The 21,130-nt window shown below is 46.4% G+C and overlaps 1 non-coding gene and 1 pseudogene across 1 annotated transcript; one reads left to right on the forward strand and one right to left on the reverse strand.

Moving 5' to 3' along the window:
* Window positions 1-472: 472 nt before the first annotated feature.
* LOC143651023 (U6 spliceosomal RNA) lies at window positions 473-579 on the reverse strand. The gene has a single exon (XR_013159769.1). It is a non-coding gene; the product is annotated as a U6 spliceosomal RNA (small nuclear RNA).
* A 5,208-nt stretch (window positions 580-5,787) lies between these two features.
* Window positions 5,788-14,862, forward strand: LOC143649702 (cytochrome P450 4F2-like; annotated as a pseudogene).
* Window positions 14,863-21,130: the final 6,268 nt, after the last annotated feature.

Raw genomic sequence — 21,130 nt, forward strand, 5'->3', positions numbered from 1 at the left:
CTGAGCTGGGCCCTACCCCTCTCCTGGGGAAGGCACAGGCTCCAGAAAAGCTCTCAATCAAGTTTGTTTCTGCCTATGCCTGGGGCAATTGTAACTTGAGAAGCCCATGCTGCTGTATCCAAAGGCAGTCAAGCCTTTGTAGAAACACAACCACAAAAAAGAAAGAGAAAAATCCTTCTCAGAGCAGGACCCCTGTTTCTCGGGTTTCCCAATCAAGAGCATAAATTGATATGTTGCTTTGTGTACTTACAGATCCTTTATGCCCCCTCCTTTCCTTCAGGGCCCAGACCCTTTCAAGTATTATGTGCTATCTGATCCAAAACATCTCTGTTTCTTTTTTTCTTTTTCCATCAGCCCTGCTGCTTGGCACTGGGGCAAAAATCAGCAACCTCCACTTTGACGAGATTCAGCTGAGCTGGGGGCCTATTTTTAGTAGTCAGAATTTGTGAATTAATTCCACAATTGGAGCTTAAAAACTATGGAACTCTTCACAAATTTGCATGTCATCCTTGTGCAGGGGCCATGCTAATCTTCTCTTTATCGTTCCAATTTTAGTACATGTGCTGCCGAAACAAGCACCTTGCCATGCTTTTTAAATTATGAAATATAACATATATACAAAAGATCAATAAATTTCAAAGCACATTGTATCAAGTAATTACAGAACAGACTTAGGGGTTTGGTTTGGGTTACAGTTGCACAATTTTAGGTTTTTACTTCTAACTGCTCCAAGACACTGGATACTAAATATCAATGTAATGATTCAGCAGTTATACTCGTTTGTTAAATCTGATCTTTTCTGTTATAATCCCACTCTTCCCTTTGATCTTTCTCCAAATTTTTAGGGTTATTTGAACTCTGCCCATTCTAACTGTTTCATGTTGGAAAGGGCTGTCGATAATATGGAACAGTTCCATTCTCAGTGGAACTAGTTGATGTTCTGGGGAGGCTGAAACTCTCTGGGTTTCAGGACTTATCTGGTCTAGGGACCATATGGAAGTTGTAGTTTCCTGGAAAGTAACCATTGTGCAAGAAACATTTTTTAGAATTTTAGATAGAGCCCTAGGTGTTCTTTAGGATTGACAGGCATGGTTTTAGTTGAGGTTTGGCAAGCCATAGTAAATAGCAATATCTAGGTGAAGCTTGAGTACCAAGTTTATTTTTAAAATTCTCTTTTTGCTGAAGATGAAGGTTTGGCTGGCTGCAAACATTTTCAAAGGAGCATTAGAGTAAAACCATGTAAATTGACAGGGAAATTTGCTTTATTCTGTGACATATAACATTTTTAAAAAATAAATAAAACTATAACTAGCAACATTATGTTGTTGTCTAATATTTTGCAGACCAGTAACCAATAGGTTAGATGATCTCTTTTAATTTTTTTAAAAATATTTTTTATTGACAAATCTTCACACACATACATTCCATAGATGGTGTACAATCAATGCCTCACAATATCATCACATAATTGTGTGTTCATCACTGTGATCATTTTTTACAATATTTGCATCACTCCAGAAAAAGAAATAACAAAAAAACCTCATACATAGCATACCCCTTATCCCTCCCTCTCACTGGCCACTAATATTTCCAAATACCTAATTTATTTTACTCCCATCCCTCTATTATTTATTTATTTATTTATCCATATGATTTTACTCATCTGCCCATACCCTGGATAAAAGGAGCATCAGACACAAGGTTTTCACAATCACATAATCACATTTTAGAAGTTATATCTTTATACGATCTTCTGCAAGAATCAAGGCTATTGGAACACAACTCAACAGTTTCAGGTACTTCCCTCCAGCCCCTCCAATACACCATAAACTAAAAAGGGATATCTATATAATGCATATGAATAACATTCAAGATAACCTCTCCACTCTTTGTTATCTCTCAGCCACTGAAATTTTATTTTGTCTCATTTCTCTCTTCCCCATTTTGGCCAAGAAAGCTTTCTCAATCCCTTGATTCCAGGTCCCAGCTCATCCCAGGAGTCATGTCCCACATGGGAAGTCATGTCCCATGTAGTGGGAGAGGGCAGTGAGTTTACCTACTGAGTTGGCTGAGAAGGAGAGGCCGCATATGAGCAACAAAAGAGGTTCTCGGGGGGTGACTCTTAGGCCTATTTTTAAGTAGGCTTAGCCTATCCTCTGTGGGGATAAGTTTCACAGGGGGCAACCCCAAGATTGAGGCCTTGGCCTATTGATTTGGGTTGTCCCCTCTTTTAATTTTTATAGCATTGTTTAAACATTCCTCATGAAAGAACAAATCTGTAGTAAAAGTATTTACAGCAATTTCTGCTGTGACATCTACAGTAGCATTATGCTCCTGTTCAGGTGAATTTAGGATCCAGTAGGCATCTACATGAAAAGCGGATTCATTGACACAATGAATGATTTCCCATATTTCCTTTTCCATAATGGTTTTTTTCCCCATAATTTCCTTCCATGTATTTCTTAATTATTCTATTTTCAGATGGACATTCAAATAGTTCATCCATGAGCCCCTGTTTGTGAATCAGTACATTTTATTTCAAACAGTGGGATGATTTCTTTTTCTTACACAGCCCAGGGCATGATAAAGTTAACATAAGAAGTTATTCAGATAAAACACAGACTCTCGGCTTTTTACATTGATAACTTAGAAAAGACTTTTATAACTTTTCACTAGAACAGGCCAACAGTTCAAGAAAACTTTATCACTTCAATGGAGAGAAAACTAAACTTTAGTCTTGCATCACTATATTATTTGATATTAAAGTTTTTTTAAAAAAAATTTATAGATCGACCCATTAAATCTTTCTTGACTTTGACCATAATTTCCATTTACACAAACCTTCAGCAACTTACTATATCTGTTTAGGCTTTGTCTTACATTTTTCTCATACTGTAACAGTCATTTAATTTATCTTAAGACAAAACTTATCTTTTTCCTATTAACAAAAACACATCCTTTATATTCTTCATACATAAGTCATTACTTCAAGCAAACATTTCACCCCATACAATTACCATCAAAGTCAAATTTGTTAGAATAATGTTAAATACTTAAAATACTTTAGTTAATGCATATCAAGATACAATTTTTAAGAAGAATTTTCACTTTTTAAAAAGTTTTTTGATTATATTTCTTTTATAAAACAAATCTAATTACAAGATGCTATTGAAATTTCAAGTGTCAACCTTAAGTTATTTTTCACTGGTGTCCAATTTATATAATGGAAAGTTAACAGATTTTTTAACTGAAAAGTAAAGGAAAACAGTAAGCAAGGGGTTTCTCAATATTAAACAGCTCCTTTAAAATTAAAAATATGGAATATAAAACTAAAGGGGAGCCACAAATTTGGGGTCATCGGGTGTCTCCGGGCATCAGCGGAGGGGCTGGGGGAGGAGGTGGAGACTAAGTCAGTCCCTCCAAAATGAATTAACATAGGGGCTGAGGGCAAATTAATTTTAACATTAGAATCCTCAGAAGATTTAATAGGAGGAACTTTATCAAATACTTTTTCCTCTTCCTCGTCCTCCTTATCAGTCTGCCAAGGCTCCAGAACAGATTTAATTAATAGTCCAGGTCAGACAGATAATGCTGGGAGAGGGACCCTTTGAATATGTAGCTTTTGTAACTCTTTATCCACTGGCTCCCAATCTTCCTAATTCTGAACTGCCCTATGTTGGAAACCAGGAACAGTGCTTTTCTATAACTTGCAAAATTCCATACTGCAGGACCTACTGGCCCTAGCTCCTCCTGCTCGGAGGATTTGTTTCAGAGGCAGACATAGGGGTGATATTTAATAGTGCTAGCACTAGTCCCCATGGCTGCCCTGCTCATTTTACCCGAGAGTGTCTGTACCTTTAGTTTCTGTTTCCTGAACTCAAGAGGTCTCTAAATCCACTCGGGGATTCATGATGTGACAATTTCAATTTTTGCTCTGGCGAATCTTCTTCTTTGAGCCCCACCTTGGGCGCAACCTGCTGAGACCAGCTTGGCACGAGGCGCCGAGGAAGGCACCACGGATCTGAAAACTAAAGACGCTCACGCAGAAAAGTCTTTTAAGATGAGATCAGGGGACTCATGTCTCAAAGGACAAGAGCATCGACCCCGAGCTCCTCGTCATATGTATTGGGGAACTTCAGTACAGAAAGTATCTTTCAAGGTTGTTAGTAAGTTGTTTTTTGCCCCAACTGCTACATCCACATTAATCTCAGGCACGCCAAGATTCAGATATTTCCTTCTGCAAACAATCATGTACTCGCAGGACAGCGTTCCGCCCTGGCCGTACCTGGTGTTCCGAGGTCCACACCTTTACCTGCGTTGTGGAAGCATGCTGACCTGTGGCCATTTTCCCACAGGCCCACGCTGTGCAGTGTCTCGCACACAGTAGGTGTGCCTTGTGGGTGCTGTATGTACTGTTCCCAGTACACATTAGGCACACGGTATGCAGAATGGCCAGGACACAATGTATGTGACTGTATGTGAGTCCCTGCACACAGTAGGCATTCTATGTAGAACCACTGTGCACAGTAGGTGCTCTATGTAGAGTGCCTGCTACACAGTCGGCGTTCTATGTAGAGTGTTTGGCACACAGTAGGTACTCTGTGCAGAGCGTCTGATACAGAGTAGGCATACAGAAGGTTCTGCATGTAAAAAACTGAGCTGGCTGGAGTCAGACTTGGATTCCTGCCAGGCTGAGAGCCCTGTGCGACCTCCTCCTGGTCCAGGTGCTGGGAGGCATTTTGGGAAGAGGACGTGGCTTGGCAATGCCCACCTGGCCCCTGACCTCCTGCTTCATCCTGCCACGCCCTGGCCCTGGAGAGTGCAGGGTGGCTGTAAACCTAGGGGCCAGGGACCTTTGTCCTTCTGTCCCCAGCTCTTTCCCCTCCCCTGCTGGTAGCTGCTGAGCCTTGGGGATCCCTGGCCCAGGCTGTGGGATGCTGAGCCAGTGCTCAAGTTTCTCTCAATACCTTCCCTCCCCCTATTTCGGGCAGGCTGCCAGGCAGGGAGAAGGCAGGAGGCCAGTGGGGATTGGCTGGTCTATCTCTGTCCTTCCCAGCCATCCCCAGGTCAGGGTCCAGGGGCAGAGACGTTCCCAGATGAGACATGAGGAGGTTGCCCTGGAAGAGCCTCTTCTGACAGAAGGTGCCTGCCTGGGAGTGGCAGGGCTGGGGGTGTTTTTTCTTGGCCCCTGTTGAGAAGGGTGCCGCTGAGGTTGGGTGAGTGCCCTGGCCCAGAACACTGGTGGCTCTTGGGTGAACTGGTCCCCTGACCTCTTCCCCCTGGCTGCTGTCTCAGGCTGGACCTTTCTGGACTCCAGCTGCCTCTGTCTCTTTAGCTCTCCTTTCTCTCTCACTTTCTTCTTCTCGGTCTTTTTTGTGTTTCTCTGTCTCTGTTCTCTGTCTGTCTGTCTGTCTTCCTCTTCCTCTCCCTTTGCCTCTGCCCCCCGAATTTCTCTGGATTCCATGCTCCCTGGTCTCTACACTCTTGCACTCTTGCTGCCCTGGCTCAGTGCTCTGCTTCCCTGTCCTCTCCCATCCCTAGCCTTCCTCCATCCACCCACCTCACTCTTCTCTGCCCCTCCCTCTGCCGCCCCTACCTTGTCTCCCTCCTGTCTCCCTCACTCTTCCCTCCTGGTTCCCCTCCCCTCACTCTTCCCCTCCTTCTACCCTTCCTTGATCCCTCTATCTCCCCATCCCTGTCTCCTCCCTCCCTCCCCCTCCCTGCCCGCCCCTTGTCCTGCCCTTCACCTCCTTGGCCCTCTCCCTCTACCGTGTGGCCCACAGGTCCCACCCTCCAAGCCCTCCATCGCCACCCCCTTTTCCTGCCCTCAGAAGCTCACCCTCTGCCCGGCTGTCCTGAGGATGCGGCTGCTGAGCCTGTTGTGGCTGGGACTCGGGCCCGTGGCCCCCTCCCCGTGGCTGCTCCTGCTGATGGTTGGGGCCTCCTGGCTCCTGGCCCGTGCCCTGGTCCGGTCTTTTGCCTTCTACGACATGTGCCACCGCCTCCGGTGCTTCCGGCAGCCCCCCAGACAGAACTGGTTTTACCATCACTTACACCTTGTAAATGGGCTGGATTTTCTGAAGGTTCAAGGATGGGGCTCAGGGAGCTGAGGGATTGGGGAATGGACTGGGTACAGCAGAGACCCAGGGAGGCCGAGGGGAGCCCCTCGCTCTCACTCTAGGTCCACCCCATGCCTGAGGCCTCTCTCCCATTTGTAACCCCCACCCCACCAAGCCTGTTGGGCCACCTTCCTGCCATTGTTTCCACATTAGTGCACCTCTGACTCCCCTGGGGGGGTCCCAGGGCTGCTGGATGGACATGGCTGATCGGTCCAGCCCACAGTCTCCCCTGAACATGGGGCCACCCTAGGGGCAACATGCAAGCTGTGCCCCTGCCTGGTCCTCTCAGCAGACGTCAGGCAGTGCCTGGCCTTCCCTGGGACAAGGGGAACAGCTGGGCCAGAGGAGGGGGTGTCTAAGCCCCAGCTCTCCTGGGGCACCTCCCTCTTCTGATCTTGCCCTCCAATCCCATACTGTGCCAGTGACCCCATCGCCAATCTGGGTGAAAGTTGGCCACCTCCCCTCGCAGAAGCCTTTCTTAACACCCCATCTTTGACGTCCTATGGCTTGGCCTTGCACACACTTGTATGTAAACAGTTAACTGTGTAAGTGTTAGTTAATCATCTATCTCCTCAGTTAAACTGGGAAGCAGACACTCTATCCACAATGCTCAGCCAAGGGGGCTGGCATACGGGAGGCGCTCAACAAATACTTGATATCTTAGTAGTTGTTTTGCATCACCTCCTTGGGTCACCAAGTTCAGCAGGATGCACCCCCAGCAGCTCCCCTCCCCCAGGGCAACTATAGAACGTGCATAACTGACCAGCTGCCCTCTCTCCTGGAGATAAGAACTACAGCTTGGGAAAGGTGATGCTCACAAGGTCTTCCTGAATGTTGCCTATGACATCTGGGTCTTGGACGTCCTGGAGGCGATGGGAATGTCACAGAGTGACCGCAGTCCCACCTCCTAATGTGGCCTTGAAGGCTGGTCTTAGTTACCTTTTCCCTCCTCCAGTCTCTCTTGCTGTCATTCTCCCTCTCTGAACCGGTTTCACCCAGCACATTGAATCTTTGCCCCACAGTCTTTAGGAAGGATGTAGAGGCTCACGAAGGTGACGGGGGCTTTTGTCCACCTGCCCGTCACAGCCTAGACCCTTTGTTGGGCATGTTTGTAAGTTAAAGGGAGAAAGTGCAAGGAGACACTCTGCCTCCAGCCTGGCATACAGATGGTCCTCCAGTTGGGATCACCATTCTGACAGAGTTCAGATCCATCTCTGGGAGTCATCCAAACTGGAAGGTACTCCATCTACCCCTCTCTACAAGACCCTCATTGGTACTCTCCCAAGGGTCCTTCTGCAAGACCTTCTAGCTGTCCTCTGTGCTGGAACATCTCTCAGATGAGAAAAACTGCCTTCTTCACCCAAGCTCTCCCTCTCAGTGAGCAGAGAAAATTTTTTCTGTTCTGTTGGTCATGCCCTTAGGATCCAAAGACTTCATTTGGCTCTCGCCATCACTGTAGCATCCCTACACACTGCTTCCTGCAGAGGCAGTGCCACCCCCCATGGCTTGAGCATGGAGCCTGCCAGCGGGTCCTCCTGGGGAGTTGACTGCAACCCTCACCAAGCAGAGCTTGATTGCACTGGCTCTGTTGATAGCCACCTACCTGCCCCCAGGTTCTTGTGTCCTGTTTGGGGCCAATTACCCCATCATAAGTCTGTGGCACCCAGACACCATACAGTGTGTCAGCAGTGCCTCAGGTACCCATGCAAAGCTTGTGGTGATAGGCATTGCAGGGGTTTCTAGGGTGTTGAGACCCTTCACCCCAATCTTCCAAGGGCTTCTCCTGGGAGTCTGTTCCCCTCTTCCCATCTTCTCTCTCAGCTCCCTTCCTCCTATTTATACACCAAACCCCATCTCACCATTGGCCCCCACCTAGGGTTCTGGGCACTGCTGGGGTCTAATGAAGCTTCAAACCCAAACCGAGTTCTGGAGAAACTCCCAGTGTTGGGAGACAGATCTGGGTAGAGATACCTTCAACACGGTGTGGGCAGACATGGAGTCAGAGAGACAGAGATGGGCTGGGACAACCCAGAGAAGATGCCAGGCAGGATGGAAGCCTTCCTCAATGAGGGATTGAAAGAACAGGGTCAGCAACAAGGAGTAGGAGTTTTATACAGGTGGCAGGGAGTGCAGTGGGCAGTGGTAGTGAGTGGCGCTGCCCAGGTCCTTCTCTCTAATTGCTGAGGTCTAAGAAAAGAAAGGGAATCTAATGACTGAAAAATCCAAGAAGAACCATCCTCAGGGACAGCAGAATCCAGGATTCAGACTCTAGTCTTCATCAATCTGTCTCCAACTCCATTAGTTCCATTTGTCTTTGCATCAGTCCTACTTTCAAGACAGCTCTATCTTCAGGGTGTAAACAAGGAAGCCAAGAAGCTCAATTCCTATGGAAAAGCTCATTCATAATTACCATTCCAATAAATAGCCTGGATTTACCATCCCTGTCTTGGCCAGGCTCACAGGACCACTTCCTGTGACAATTGCATGTCCCTGACTGCCAAGTCTTGGTGGATTGGGGACTCTCAGAGCTATTGTTCTGGTGGCACAAGAGTCCAGACATTAAGAACCAGATCTTGGATTCAGACGTACCTATGCTCAGGTCTCTGACAGCTGCTACAACCTGAAGGACCCTGGACAATGACCTTATCATCACTTCCCTTAGGGGAAGAAGGGGGTGGAAAGAGAACCAAGGTGAATGTGATATTTGGGGAATGAAATGGAGAAAGACCTCTTTTTTCTTTTTGTATGCTGTACGACGGGGTCACATTTCATTATTTTTCCATGTGAGTATCCCGTTATTGCAGCACCATTTATTGAATTTTTGTTTGTTTGTATTTGCTTGTTTGTTTGTTTGTTAGGAAGTGCATGGACCAGGAATTGAACCCGGGTCTCCCTATGGTAGGTGAGAATTCTTCCACAGAACTACCCTCGCATGCCCTGAGAAAGACCTTTTTTGTCCTCTACTTGAGGAATCCCAAATTGCTTTGTGTCAGGGTGTAGGACCCAGAAGGAGGCTTGGTGTTGACAGAGTGAGCAGCTAGTGAGGTTCACAGGGCTGGGACTTGGTCTCAGCCCTCCAGATACTTCTCTCGGGCAGCCTGTAAGAGTGTGACTCTGGTCCACTTTGTTCCTACCCAGATCCAGAGCTCAGAGGAGGGTCTCTCTATAGGGGGATCTGGTAAGCAGCTGGGCAGAGCTGTGCTGCCTGTGAGTGGGCCTGTCATGACAGCGTCCTCTTTTCCCACTGCACCTTCACCAAGCATGCCACCTTTGCTCCAGGTAGGCACCCCACAGGCACAGCCTACCCGTTATTGAGGTCTCTGTGCTCTCTGCAGCTGGGTGGGTGACCCAGGGGGTGAGGGACAGGTCACCTGTCTCGCCATTGGTCACATCTATGCCTTTTTATAGCGAGTCTGTGTGATGTCTGCTGCTGACACATCTCGTCCCATCTGGTGTGTGCTTACACCTGGAATCATAGTGAAATGGCTTTAGTCACGTCTGGAGCTCAGCTGTGGCCAAGGGCACTTTGGTTCTTGCACATGTCTCTCTGCATCTTTTTGGAGATGCAGTTTGAGATAGTTTGACTGTCTTGGCCATGTCTGAATCATGTTTATGTTTTATTTGATGTGAATGCTGGAATGTGTCTGGGTCCTATGGTTTCTCTGAGAAATATCTGGGACCTTATTTGAATCATGTATGAGGCAGGTATAAGGTATCTCTGGATAACATCTTTTCCATTTTTGGGCATGGATAGGGTCATATTCTTATTATATCTGGGGCACGTCTGTGGGGCAAGCTGAAGTCATGTCAGATGGTCCCTAGTCACAGCATGTTGTTTCATGTGGTACACACCAGGGCGTGTCATGTAAGTTGAGGCCATGTCAGGAGATGTCATATAATTCTGAGGTGCTAGAGGTGTCCTAGGCCCATGTGATGCATTTTGGGGTGTACTCAGCTGTTCAGAACACATACTGTGGAGAAGACAGGTCGTGGTGTGATGGGGCATGGTGAGCTATGTCAGTGTGTCTAGGCATGCTGAGGTGTGTCTGTTGGCTGTCCCTTTGCTCTTTGTTTTGCTGCTGCAGCCTGATTTGGTTCCTACTCACCTCAACCTCCTTCCTGCTTTCCCTGTGCATGGCCCCATTGCTATTTTGCTGGGCTTGGTGGGGGGAAGACAGAGCCCAAACCAAGGTCCTCCCCAACCTCCTCTGTGACTCCTGATGACCCATCTATCCATGTCAGTCACAATCACATCCAAAGTGGTGTTCTTCTACCACTTCCTCAAGCCCTGGCTAGGTGAGTAACTGCAGAAAATGGGAGTTGGGGATAGTCATGGGGGCCAGGTGAAGGGGGTATCTCACCCACAGCCCATGGCTGCCTCTACTAGGGAATGGACTCCTGTTGAGGGCTCGTGACAAGTGGAGCCAACACCGCTGCATGCTGACTCCTGCTTTCCACTTCAACATCCTGAAGCCCTATGTGAAACATTTCACGGAGTGTGCAGACATCATGCATGTGAGTCTATTGAACCCACTTTCCCAGATGTAGCCTTGGAAGAAAGATACCTCAGACACAGGGTCTGGAGTCTTGGCTTTGTTGGGTGGGTTTGAGTCCATAGCTCTTTCTCTCTGTGCCTCAATTTTCTTATCTGGTTTGAAACAATAACAGTTTATCATTGTTTCAAAATGTTTGGGTCAGTTGACTCATTCTTCAGGGCTTGGATGGGCACACTCATTTATCTGTGATCAGCTGGGGGTCAGGTAGGCAGCTCAGCTGATCCAGACTCACCTGTCTCATATGGTTGAGTCTTGGTTGGCTCAGGCTGACCTAGAATGGCCTCTGTTGGACAACTGGACTTCTCCACGTGATCTTTTGCCTTCCAGCAGGCAGCCAGGCTGCACACATGGTGGAGGCAGAGTTCCAAGAGAGTGAGAGGGAATCATAATGTCTTTGTAAGCCTAGGTTTAAAATTACCATGTGACCATGTTCACTAAATTCTATCAGACAAAGCAAGTTAAAACACCAGTCTAGAATCAAAGGGTGGGGAAATAGTCTCCACTTCCCAGTGGAAGTTGCTGCATAGTAGTATTGCAAAGGGTGTGGGTATTGGGTGACAGGAAGCACTGGGGAAAAAGTTTTCTGAAATTCTGTTATTTTTCCCTAATTGTAATCTAATAACTTAGCTTGTAACTATTTCATGAACTTTGCCAGAAGATGTAAGACTCTTGGATTAGAAACAAAGGACTTTCCTATTTGTAGCGCAGTAAGCAGAGTGTGCTTCATGTTGCTTTGTATTCTATCTTAAACCACAGAAAACTCAGAGGGAGGATACAGATGGGCCAAAATGGATGACTTCCCATGCAGAAGGCTGCATTATATGGGAGGACCACTAAGTTTAGGGAATCTGCAACTTTTATAGTAAGCAGAATCAAACCTGAATTTTTTCCAAGGAAAGACATTCTCTCATCCCTCATGGTTGATCTCCGCAAACACAGTTCTGAGAAATAGTCCAGGTAAAGAGTGTCAGGTCCTTGCTTCCTTGGTATGCCAAGCCAGAATGGAAGTGATGCTTAGGCCCCCTGATGTGCTCCCTTCCCAACATAAGGGACAAATGTGCAATCAGTCTGTGACAAGGATGAAGAAGATGATGATGATGAAGGAGATAATGAAAGCTAACATTTATTAAGCACTCAGTATACATCATAACCTGTGTCATTCTAAGATATATGTTGTCTACTTTAATATTGAAAACCCTAAAGGCTTGTCATTTTCTTTTGTCCTAATACAAGCAATGAAACTGAAGCTCAGAAAGGATAAGGAACTTACTCGGGGTCACTAGCTAGTAAATAGGCTGCTTTTTCTAACACCAAAAGAGGGTTGTCCTAACTGCTATTAAGGATTTGACAGCTGGTACCAGAGGAGAAGGCTGTACAAAGCACAGGAGGCAGAGTTGGGACTTGACCTTGTGTCCTTGACTCCCAGTCATGGAACCTTCATGCACTTTGTGACAGATTTCTCATCCAAGCCTGTCCTCCCTAAAAGTGGGAGCCTTGGGTACAGGACCAGAAGGCTGGGTTCAGAATGAGTCCGACCTAGTGGCTGAAGTTGGGGAGGGGGCTCAGGGAAGACCGGGTCCATTCCCAGTTCTCCCTCTTCTCTGACCAGGCCAAGTGACAGCACCTGGCCGCTTGGACATATTTGAGCACATCAGCCTGATGACCCTTGACAGTCTTCAGAAATGTGTCTTCAGCTTCAACAACCACTTCCAAGAGTGAGTTCAGCAGGTTCTGGGTACTTGGTTCGCTGACACAAGGGAGTAGGTGGGGGAGGGAGGACAAACCACGGCAACTAGAAGGGTCTTCCTTGAGGAGGTGAGCCAGACCTTGCATTGAAGGACAAGGTTGGTGGGGGGAGAGAAACAGGAATTTCCAGATATGTAGAAATATTTGAGTAAAGGCGAGGAGGTTATGATGAATAGAGAGAGGATGCACCTTGGAAATGGGGTTGACGAGGTAGACAGGGTCTAGCAGGCAAAGTTGTATGAACCTTATTCTGAAGTTTCTAGGAAAAGATGGAAAGGGGTGATCAGAGGAAGTCTATAGTTAGAACAGAGCTTTGGTAATCTGTCTCTGTGTAGGTCTGCCTTCTGATTCTTGTGCTGACATTGGATACGAAGATACCAAGGAGAGGGCTGGACCACGGTCCTAATGAGTGGATGATAACTGAGACAGGTGGAGAGGTTGTGGGAGGATGAGACAGGATGGCATATTGGGCAGGAGGGGAGAGATAGTCCAGATGTCCAAGTCTGCCCTTGGGACCTGGGGGTCTGGAGGCAGCTCCATGAGGTGGGGAGGCAGGAAGAGAAGACAGTTGGGAGAGCCATACCTGCTAGGTCTTGCCAGCCATGTATCCCTGGGGCCATCTTTTTCTGGAGATTCAGGTTCCTGAGAGGTAGTTCCCAACTTCTACGTGGGAAGTTCCTCAGGTTTCAGGTATGTTAAGTTGTTACTTCCCGTCATGCGCTCCTTTTGCAGGAAGCCCAGTGAATATATTGCCACCATCCTGGAGCTCAGCGCCCTTTGGTGAAACGCCACCAGCAGATTTTCTTGCACGTGGACTCCCTGTAGCACCTCACTCCAGACGGGCAGCGCTTCCACAGGGCCTGCAGCCTGATGCACGACTTCACGAACGCCGTCTGTGCTGCACCCTCCCCAATCAAGGTGCTGATGACTTCCTCATGGACAAGGCCAAGACCAAGACTTTGGACTTCATCGATGTCCCTCTGCTGGCCAAGGTGGGGATCTTACTTCAAGTGGTAGAGCAGACCTTGATCTCAAATCAGATTGAAGAACTTGGATTCAATCCAGAGGGAACTGGAGAGCCGTGGGAGCTCTTTGAGAAAGGGAGGGATGAGGCAGAAATTTATATCAGTGGCCACTTTTTGGAACGCAGCCTGCAGGGAATAGTTCAGTCTGAAGCTGTGGAGGGCTTGAAAATTTACCTTACTTACAAGCTAATACATTGCCCTGATGACATTTGTAAATAGATATGCAGTAGATATATACTGACAGATGTATTAGACGTTAGCTTATGAGAGCAAAGCAGACCACTTATTACTAAATTCAGTAACAGTAACCAGAAGAATATTCGTGATGCTTCTTTATTTTCAAGTACCAAGGACAACATGATATGGTCCCATATTTTCATCTGTGCATGCCACAGAGATTGCACCACAGCAGAAGACAACTGATATTATCATTCTTGGAATTTATGTAGGAGAGCTGGCACATCTGCCCATCTTCCTGTCTGAGTACTTTTACAAAGATGAAACAAAGGTAGGTAGGTTGGTCAGTCAATCGATCGATCAATCAATCAATAGATAGATAGATAAGTAGATAGATACAAATACCTTATTTCTGAACTGCAAACAAGTCCTCTATAACCAAAGGCAAAGTCTCTAGTTTATACCCCTCTGGGGGGGATATAATAAAGGAACCTCTGGATTCACTTTCTGAGATGGTGAGACAATGTCTTGAGCAAGGCACAATCTCTACCTTCCAAGGCACATTACCATCCAATCATCTCATAACTCAGATTGTAGTAATCTTTTTCTCAGAAAGGCCTCATCGTGCAGTGCTTGAAAATACTCATGAAGCACTGATTCCTTCCATTAGTGCAAAACGGGACGTGAACATACCAGGGAGGTGGTTTGTGGGTGGGTCTTGTGCAGATGGTGAACAAGCAAAGTCTAAGAATGCAGGGCGGGCTTGTGTTTCAGGATGGATGATGGCTCTTAAGACAATGTGTCAGTTAGTGTGGGAGGCTCTCAGGGTAGGAGTGAATCTGAGAGTCCTGCCTTCTCTCCAGGATGAAGATGGGAAGGTACTGTCAGATGAGGACATCCAAGTGGAAACTGACACCTCCAGGTTCGAGGGTGAGGGTCCCGGGGTGGGATTATGGTAGAGGCAATGTGTCTCCATACCAGGGACTTGGTAGGTGGACCCTAAGCCACCCATCTATCCTCCCCCTTCCTCCCTTTTGGACAACGGGAGGTGTCCACCCCTTGGTGCTGAATCAACCCAGACACTCAAGCCTACCTGGCTGCCCCTCAGGCCATGACACCACATCCAGTGGCCTCTCCTGGGTCCTGTATAATCTTTCAAAACACCCAGAATACCAGGGGCGCTGCCGGCAGGAGGTGCAAGAGCTGAGGGACTGCCAGTCAGGGGATATTGAATGGTGAGTGCAGGTTCTTGTTCCCCAACCCCCTCTCATTGGCTCTGCTTCCCAAGTGGAGCAGAAGAAGATTTTAAAAATTCTTCCATTATTGGTGGGAAGAGAAGGAGAGCCAGAGTTACAAACATTTTTCATCACCCCAAACAGAAATTCTGTACCAATTAAGCACTAACTCCCCACTCCCTACCCCCACTCTAGCCACTGGTAAACTTTATTCTAGTCTCTGACATTATGAATTTGCTTGTTCTGGGCATTGCATATCAGTGAAACCATACAATGCTTTGAGTTTGATCCATGGGTAATGGGTAGTCATGGGTGATGTTTGACCGGGGGCTGGGCAGGTTTGTTTTTAAGGGAAATGGTGTTTGTTTTTGAGTAGAGAGATTTGGTTTTGAATGCTTGATTCTCCACTAATCTGCTGCATTATCTTAAGTGGGTCATTTCTTCTCTCTGAGACTGAGATTGTTCCTCTACTATGGGATCACTCTACAGTGACCAGCTGTCCTTGGAGAATCAGCAGCAATGTGTAAGGGAACATGCTAGCCGAGCTGTGGTCTTGCTTTTCTCTCCTGAAATCAGCTTTCCAAAGAACTTCACTCTCTGGAATATTTGTCCTTCTTCTGTCTCTTAATTCCTGTGGTGGGTTCCAGTTCAAGAATTCATAAGAGACATGTGGGCATAAAAGTTTTCCATACCTTGTTGAAGAACCCCTGCCTCATTTATCCATCCTGAGCTCCTCATCCTCGTCTTTGTTCCCAGCCTCATTCTGTTCCAGGAGGGATCAGATCTCAGGTTGTGCCTTCCAGGTGCTCCTGATCTGGTGGGAAAACAGTCCCAAACCAGGATACTCTTACCTGACATGGACAGGTCTAGGGCTGAGAGAAAGTAATGGAGATAGTGGTGGTCTAGAGAAAAGTTTTCAGCTAAGACCTTGAATGATTATAAGTAGCCATTTAAGTGAAATTAGTTAACAATGCTTTACATCAAAGAGATAAAGGCCAAGGAGAGAAGCAGGGGGCAGGGAATGAGAGGAGAGGTAAAGAGGGAAGTGATTCAAGCCATTTGGGTCAACAAAGGGTAGCTAAATACTTTTGAAGTGTGTGGTGTGAGGGACAGAGGGGCTCACGAGATGATGCTAGAGATGGCAACAGAGACTGGTTGTGGTATACTCTGAAAGCACTTCTAATGGCCTCAATTTTATTCACTCATTCATATTTTTTTATTAGAGAAGTTGTAGGTTTACAGAAAACAACACAGAAAATACAGAGCTCCCTTTTACCCCTCTAATTAACAGCTTGCATTACGGTGGAACATTTATTACAACTGATAAAAGAATAATATTATAAATGTACCACTAACCATGGTCCATGTTTTACATTGCGGTTTACTGTTTGTACGGTATTATGATTTTTTTAAAGAAATATTTCTATTCTTGTGATACATATACGATCTAAAATTTCTGCCTTTAACCACGTTCAAGCAAATAATTCAGTGCTGCTAATTATGTTCCCAAAGTTGTTACCATCATCATTACAATCCATTACAAACATTTTTTCATCACCCCAAACAGAAATTCTGTACCAATTAAGCACTAACTCCCCACTCCCTCCCCCCACTCCAGCCACTGGTAAATTTTACTCTAGTCTCTGACATTATGAATTTGCTTGTTCTGGGCATTGCATATCAGCGAGACCACACAATGGCTTTGAGCTTGATCCATGGGTAATGGGTAGTCATGGATGATGTTTGACCAGGGGTGGGGCAGGTCATATTAGGCTATCACAAAGATGCCTGTAGGGTGATGGATGGGAGAAAACTGTAGTAGAAGAGCTGGGGGCCCAGGGAGCATATTCTAAGGCCTGGCAATGTGCTGGGAGACAGAGAGGAGTTGTTAGACTGAGAGACATTTTGGAGGTGTTTCTCTCCACTCCAATGCTTTTACAACCAAGATTTAAAGCAAAATCATGCTTTTGGTAAAGGAAAAAAAATAGAACAGTGCAAACTGGCTTAAAATAAAAAACAGCTTCTTCCTTTATCCCCACCAGAGAGATAATTTCTACCAATGGTTTTATGGTACTGGCTCTTATACTTAGATATTTGATCCATTTTGAGATTATTTTTTAAATACGATGGTACAGAGAGGCCCACCTTTGATATTTTGCATGTGGCTGTCCAGTTCTCCATTTGCTGAAGAGACTATTCTTTCCCTACTGCATGGACTTGGCACCTTTGGCAAAGATCAATTGGATAAAAATGTGAAGAATTATTTCTGAACTCTCAATCAATTCCATTGGTCTGTATACCTGTCCTTGTGCTTGTACCACATTGTTTTGACTATGTAAATTTATAATACATTTCAAAACCAGAAATTGGGAGTCTTCTAATTTTGTTCCTCTTTTTTCAAGATCATTTTGACAATTCAAGTGTGCTTACCCATCCACATGAACTTGATGACTGTTTTTGCACTTCTGCAAAGAAGTCTGTTGAAATTTTGATTGGAGTTGTATTGTCTCTGCATATTGCTTTTGGGTAGTATTGTCATCTTGGCAATATTTAGTCTTTCAATCCATGAATATGGAATATCCTTAAATTTATTTAGATATTTGAATCTTTAATGAGATGGTGCATGAACAGTATTTATACCAAGGACTGTCACATGCTGGGCTGTTCTGAGCAGCAATGGGTATTATTACTACTATGGTGGTTGCCTATAGGAGGAAACGGGGGTGTGTTTGTGGATGTGGGTGAGAGGGTTGATGAAAGAGAGTGAAAAGAGGGTATGTGAACTTCTAGAAATAAAGGAAACAACTCTAGTGATAAGGGCAGACCACAAACCCACTGAGCTGGACCCCATGCAAAGCCCTGACGACCTTGCCCTCCCTCTCCATCTGGGCTGGGCTGATGCCCCTTCGTTAGCCCCAGTCAGCCACCACAGTGAATTTCAGCTCACTGGGGGAGCTTCTGAAATCCTGAAGGCAGGCCGGTGGCCTCATGTTAAGGGTGAGAAGAGCAGGCTCTGGGGGCAGTGCACAGTGGAGCTGGGAAGCCCGCCTCCCACCTCTTGGGGTCCAAGTCCTGGTACAGGAGGAAGGAAAAGACCACAGATCCAGGAGGGTTCCAGGATTTGGAGAACCCTGGGCTTAGTCAGAGGCTGGGCACCGAACACTTGTAGTTTTGGCAATGCTGAATCAGTAGCAAGAGGTGCAGAAGGAGATGAGAAATGAAGGTGAGTGGGGCAGGAGACAGCAGGAACCTTCTCAGGGTCCTGACACCACCCCTGCCGGACCCCGACAGCACTTCCCGGGGTCTTCCAACGACTCATGGACTGGCTGAAGCCAAGTGCGACTCGGACTTGCACTCTCGTTCAGATGTTCTGTGAAGCAGAGGCCGCAATGGTGAGAGGAGGACAGAGAGGACGCGAGGGGACCCGCCTGCTTCAGCACCTGGGACAGCGGCCACCCAGCGGTACAACCTCCGGGCCGCCAGGGGGCGCCCGACTAGGTGCATCCGGTGGATGCCTGGAGCACAGAGTCCAGGCCTGAGCACCTTGCTGGGGTCTGCAGGGTGGGCGTGGGGAGGGACTTACTGGCTGCACAAAGAGAAAAAAAAACAACAACCCTGAGCATGTGAAATGAGTCCACATTTAGTATAGTCAAGCTGAAAAAGTATTCGTGTCCGTTTTTTTTTAAATGCAGAAATGGCAAATATGGGCATATATTCATTCACTCTCCAACCTGTTTTAGAGGAAATGTTGCAGACTGGAGCCACTATTCCGTATCTGGCACTTTTACTTAATATCATTATCTTGTCTTTCTTGACATGTGTGCCCACAGAGAAAGTTGCATTTTAGACGACTCTCCTTCTCAACAATGTTTACAACCGATGAGTTTGAAGTTCTCCACATAAAATATCTACTTTATGCCAGAGTTCAGCGAAAGACCAAGCCCCGTGCTCCCGGCAGTGAGGTGTCCTTTCCTGGGACATTCGGGCAGAGACGGTGATGAATGCAGAGATGGTCAGGAATGCAGTGGCTGAGTGGTGCATGGCTCAAAACTGACTGGGTGGAAAGCTTGACTCCAGGGCCTGTCCAGCTCTGGGCCCCAGCAGAGCTGACCTCTTGTCCCCCAAAACCACTTGAGAACTCTTACCCCCAAAGGATGGCAGATGTTTGAGACTCCTCCTACTATATCTCCACTGACAAACTCTTCTTGATTCAGGCTAAGACTGGCTGTACCCAGTAAGGTACTCACCAAGTCACTATCGACAGCAAAATAGAAAAGGTGGTAAGGACAGGTGGAACCTTTAGGATGTTTCTATAAGACAGTGCAAGATCCTGTCCTTGAACCCTGAAGGATCTGGTTCAAATTCCATATCTGGCCTTCAGATGCTTCTCTCTCTCCTTCCCTCCTCTGCCAGCATGTGGATATGATCCAACCATGCACTTCCCTGCTCTATACTTTTGTTCATTTCAGCCCATGTGCCTGCAATGCCTTTTTCCCTGCCACCAACTAAGAGAATTCCTCTTCATCCTTCAAAACACCAAGGAAATATTCCTTCCCCCACATTTTCCCATAACACCTAAAAGATGTCTCCATCCCAGCCTTCACATTGTACTGTTGGATCATGGGTCTGAGATTAGATATAATTTATCTTTATGTCCCCAGGGCCTAGAACATTGATGGGCACACTAACAACTGAAAGCTTGCTTCTTGTATGGAGGTAAACAAAAGAGCCTCTCCTGTTGCTTAGTGTCTAAAGTCTCTAGCCTGGTGTTCCATGCCCTGTAATAACACTCAAAGGTGCAAATATTTGGAGCACGTCATAAATGCCATACGCCAAGTTCATATGAACTCATCTGATTGTCAGAACCCTGGCAGGAAGGTTGATTACCCCCAATTGTCAGGTGAGGAAACTGGGGTCAATACATTTGAGTCATTTTTTTCTGAGGTTACATGGCATGCTGATGATGGATTTGGGGTACAAACCCAGGGCTCTAAAGAGTATGTAGATGGGAAAAGCCTATTGTGTTGTAGGTTAAAAAGCGCTTGGAAGATATTGGTGTGGCCATCCCTGAGGACTACTAGACAAGGGGTGCAGAGCAGCAACTGACCTACAGGTCACCATACAGAGGGCAACAGAAGATGGGAACAAGAGAAATACTCCTGCCAGCATCTCTGCTCCCTTCAAACACTGCAGACCAGAGGTGGCACCAGAAAATGAACACAGATGAGTGGACACTCAGGTCCACATATGACTCATGTCAAAGGGTTGATGTTGGTCTATTTGTAACCCAGAACTCAGAACTCATCCTAAGTCCATTGTAAGTGTCCCCAAAATTCAGCAAGATAGTGCTATCTGGTGACTGAATCCCAGATAAACCTATGAGAGAAATGCCACACCAACGCAGCATAGATACAAGTCTCAGAACTACATGGGGCATCTGCCAACCCGCAAGTGGGGCTGATATCAAGGGTGCCCCAAAGGGGAGTAATGGGAACCTGGGCTGGCTCTGGCAGTTACAACCACAGAGGGGATTTTAAAATTTTCCATGTAGGCATATCTTAAGACTGGGGCTCACTCAGATCCAGTCCACGTGCCTGGGGAGCCCCTCCTGGAGGCAGTGACAGCCCCAGTTGGCCCGGCTACCAGAAGAGGACTTCCTCGGATGTCCCTGAGGAGCAGGGACTGACAGGGGCACAGCTTGACTGAGTCTGTAGGCAGGATTGTTCCCTTTAACAACAACCTTAGCCAACTTTAGCCAGTGCTCATGAGAAAACAGGAACTGAATTTTCAGTCCTGAGAACATTCTTGGATGTAGGTATTATTATTTTTCTTTTAAACTTACAGAAGAGAAAACAGAGTTTCAGAATTAAGTCACTTATCTGAGATCCTAGCATATGATACATTGGGACTCAGAATTCTGATTTCCTAAAAATTATGAAAGATAATCCAACCATAGACCCAAGAAGCTCAGAGAATCCCAAGCAGGGTAAATTCCAAAGGCATGCACATACATCTAGACACATCATAGCATAACCACCTGTGTTGGTTTGAAACTGTTGTGTACCCCAGAAGACCATGTTCTTTACACCCGATGCAATATTGTAGGGTGGAATCGTTTGATTAGTTTGTTTCCATGGAGATGCGACACACACAATTGTGGGTGTGACCTTTTGATTAGATGGAAATGTGACTCCACCCCTTCAAGGTGGGCCTTGTTAGTTTACTGGAGTCCTTTAAGAAGGTAATCATTTTGAAGAAAGCTAAGCACAGGC

Source organism: Tamandua tetradactyla, chromosome 11 (assembly GCF_023851605.1).
Source record: "Tamandua tetradactyla isolate mTamTet1 chromosome 11, mTamTet1.pri, whole genome shotgun sequence".
Taxonomy (NCBI): Eukaryota; Metazoa; Chordata; class Mammalia; order Pilosa; family Myrmecophagidae; genus Tamandua; species Tamandua tetradactyla.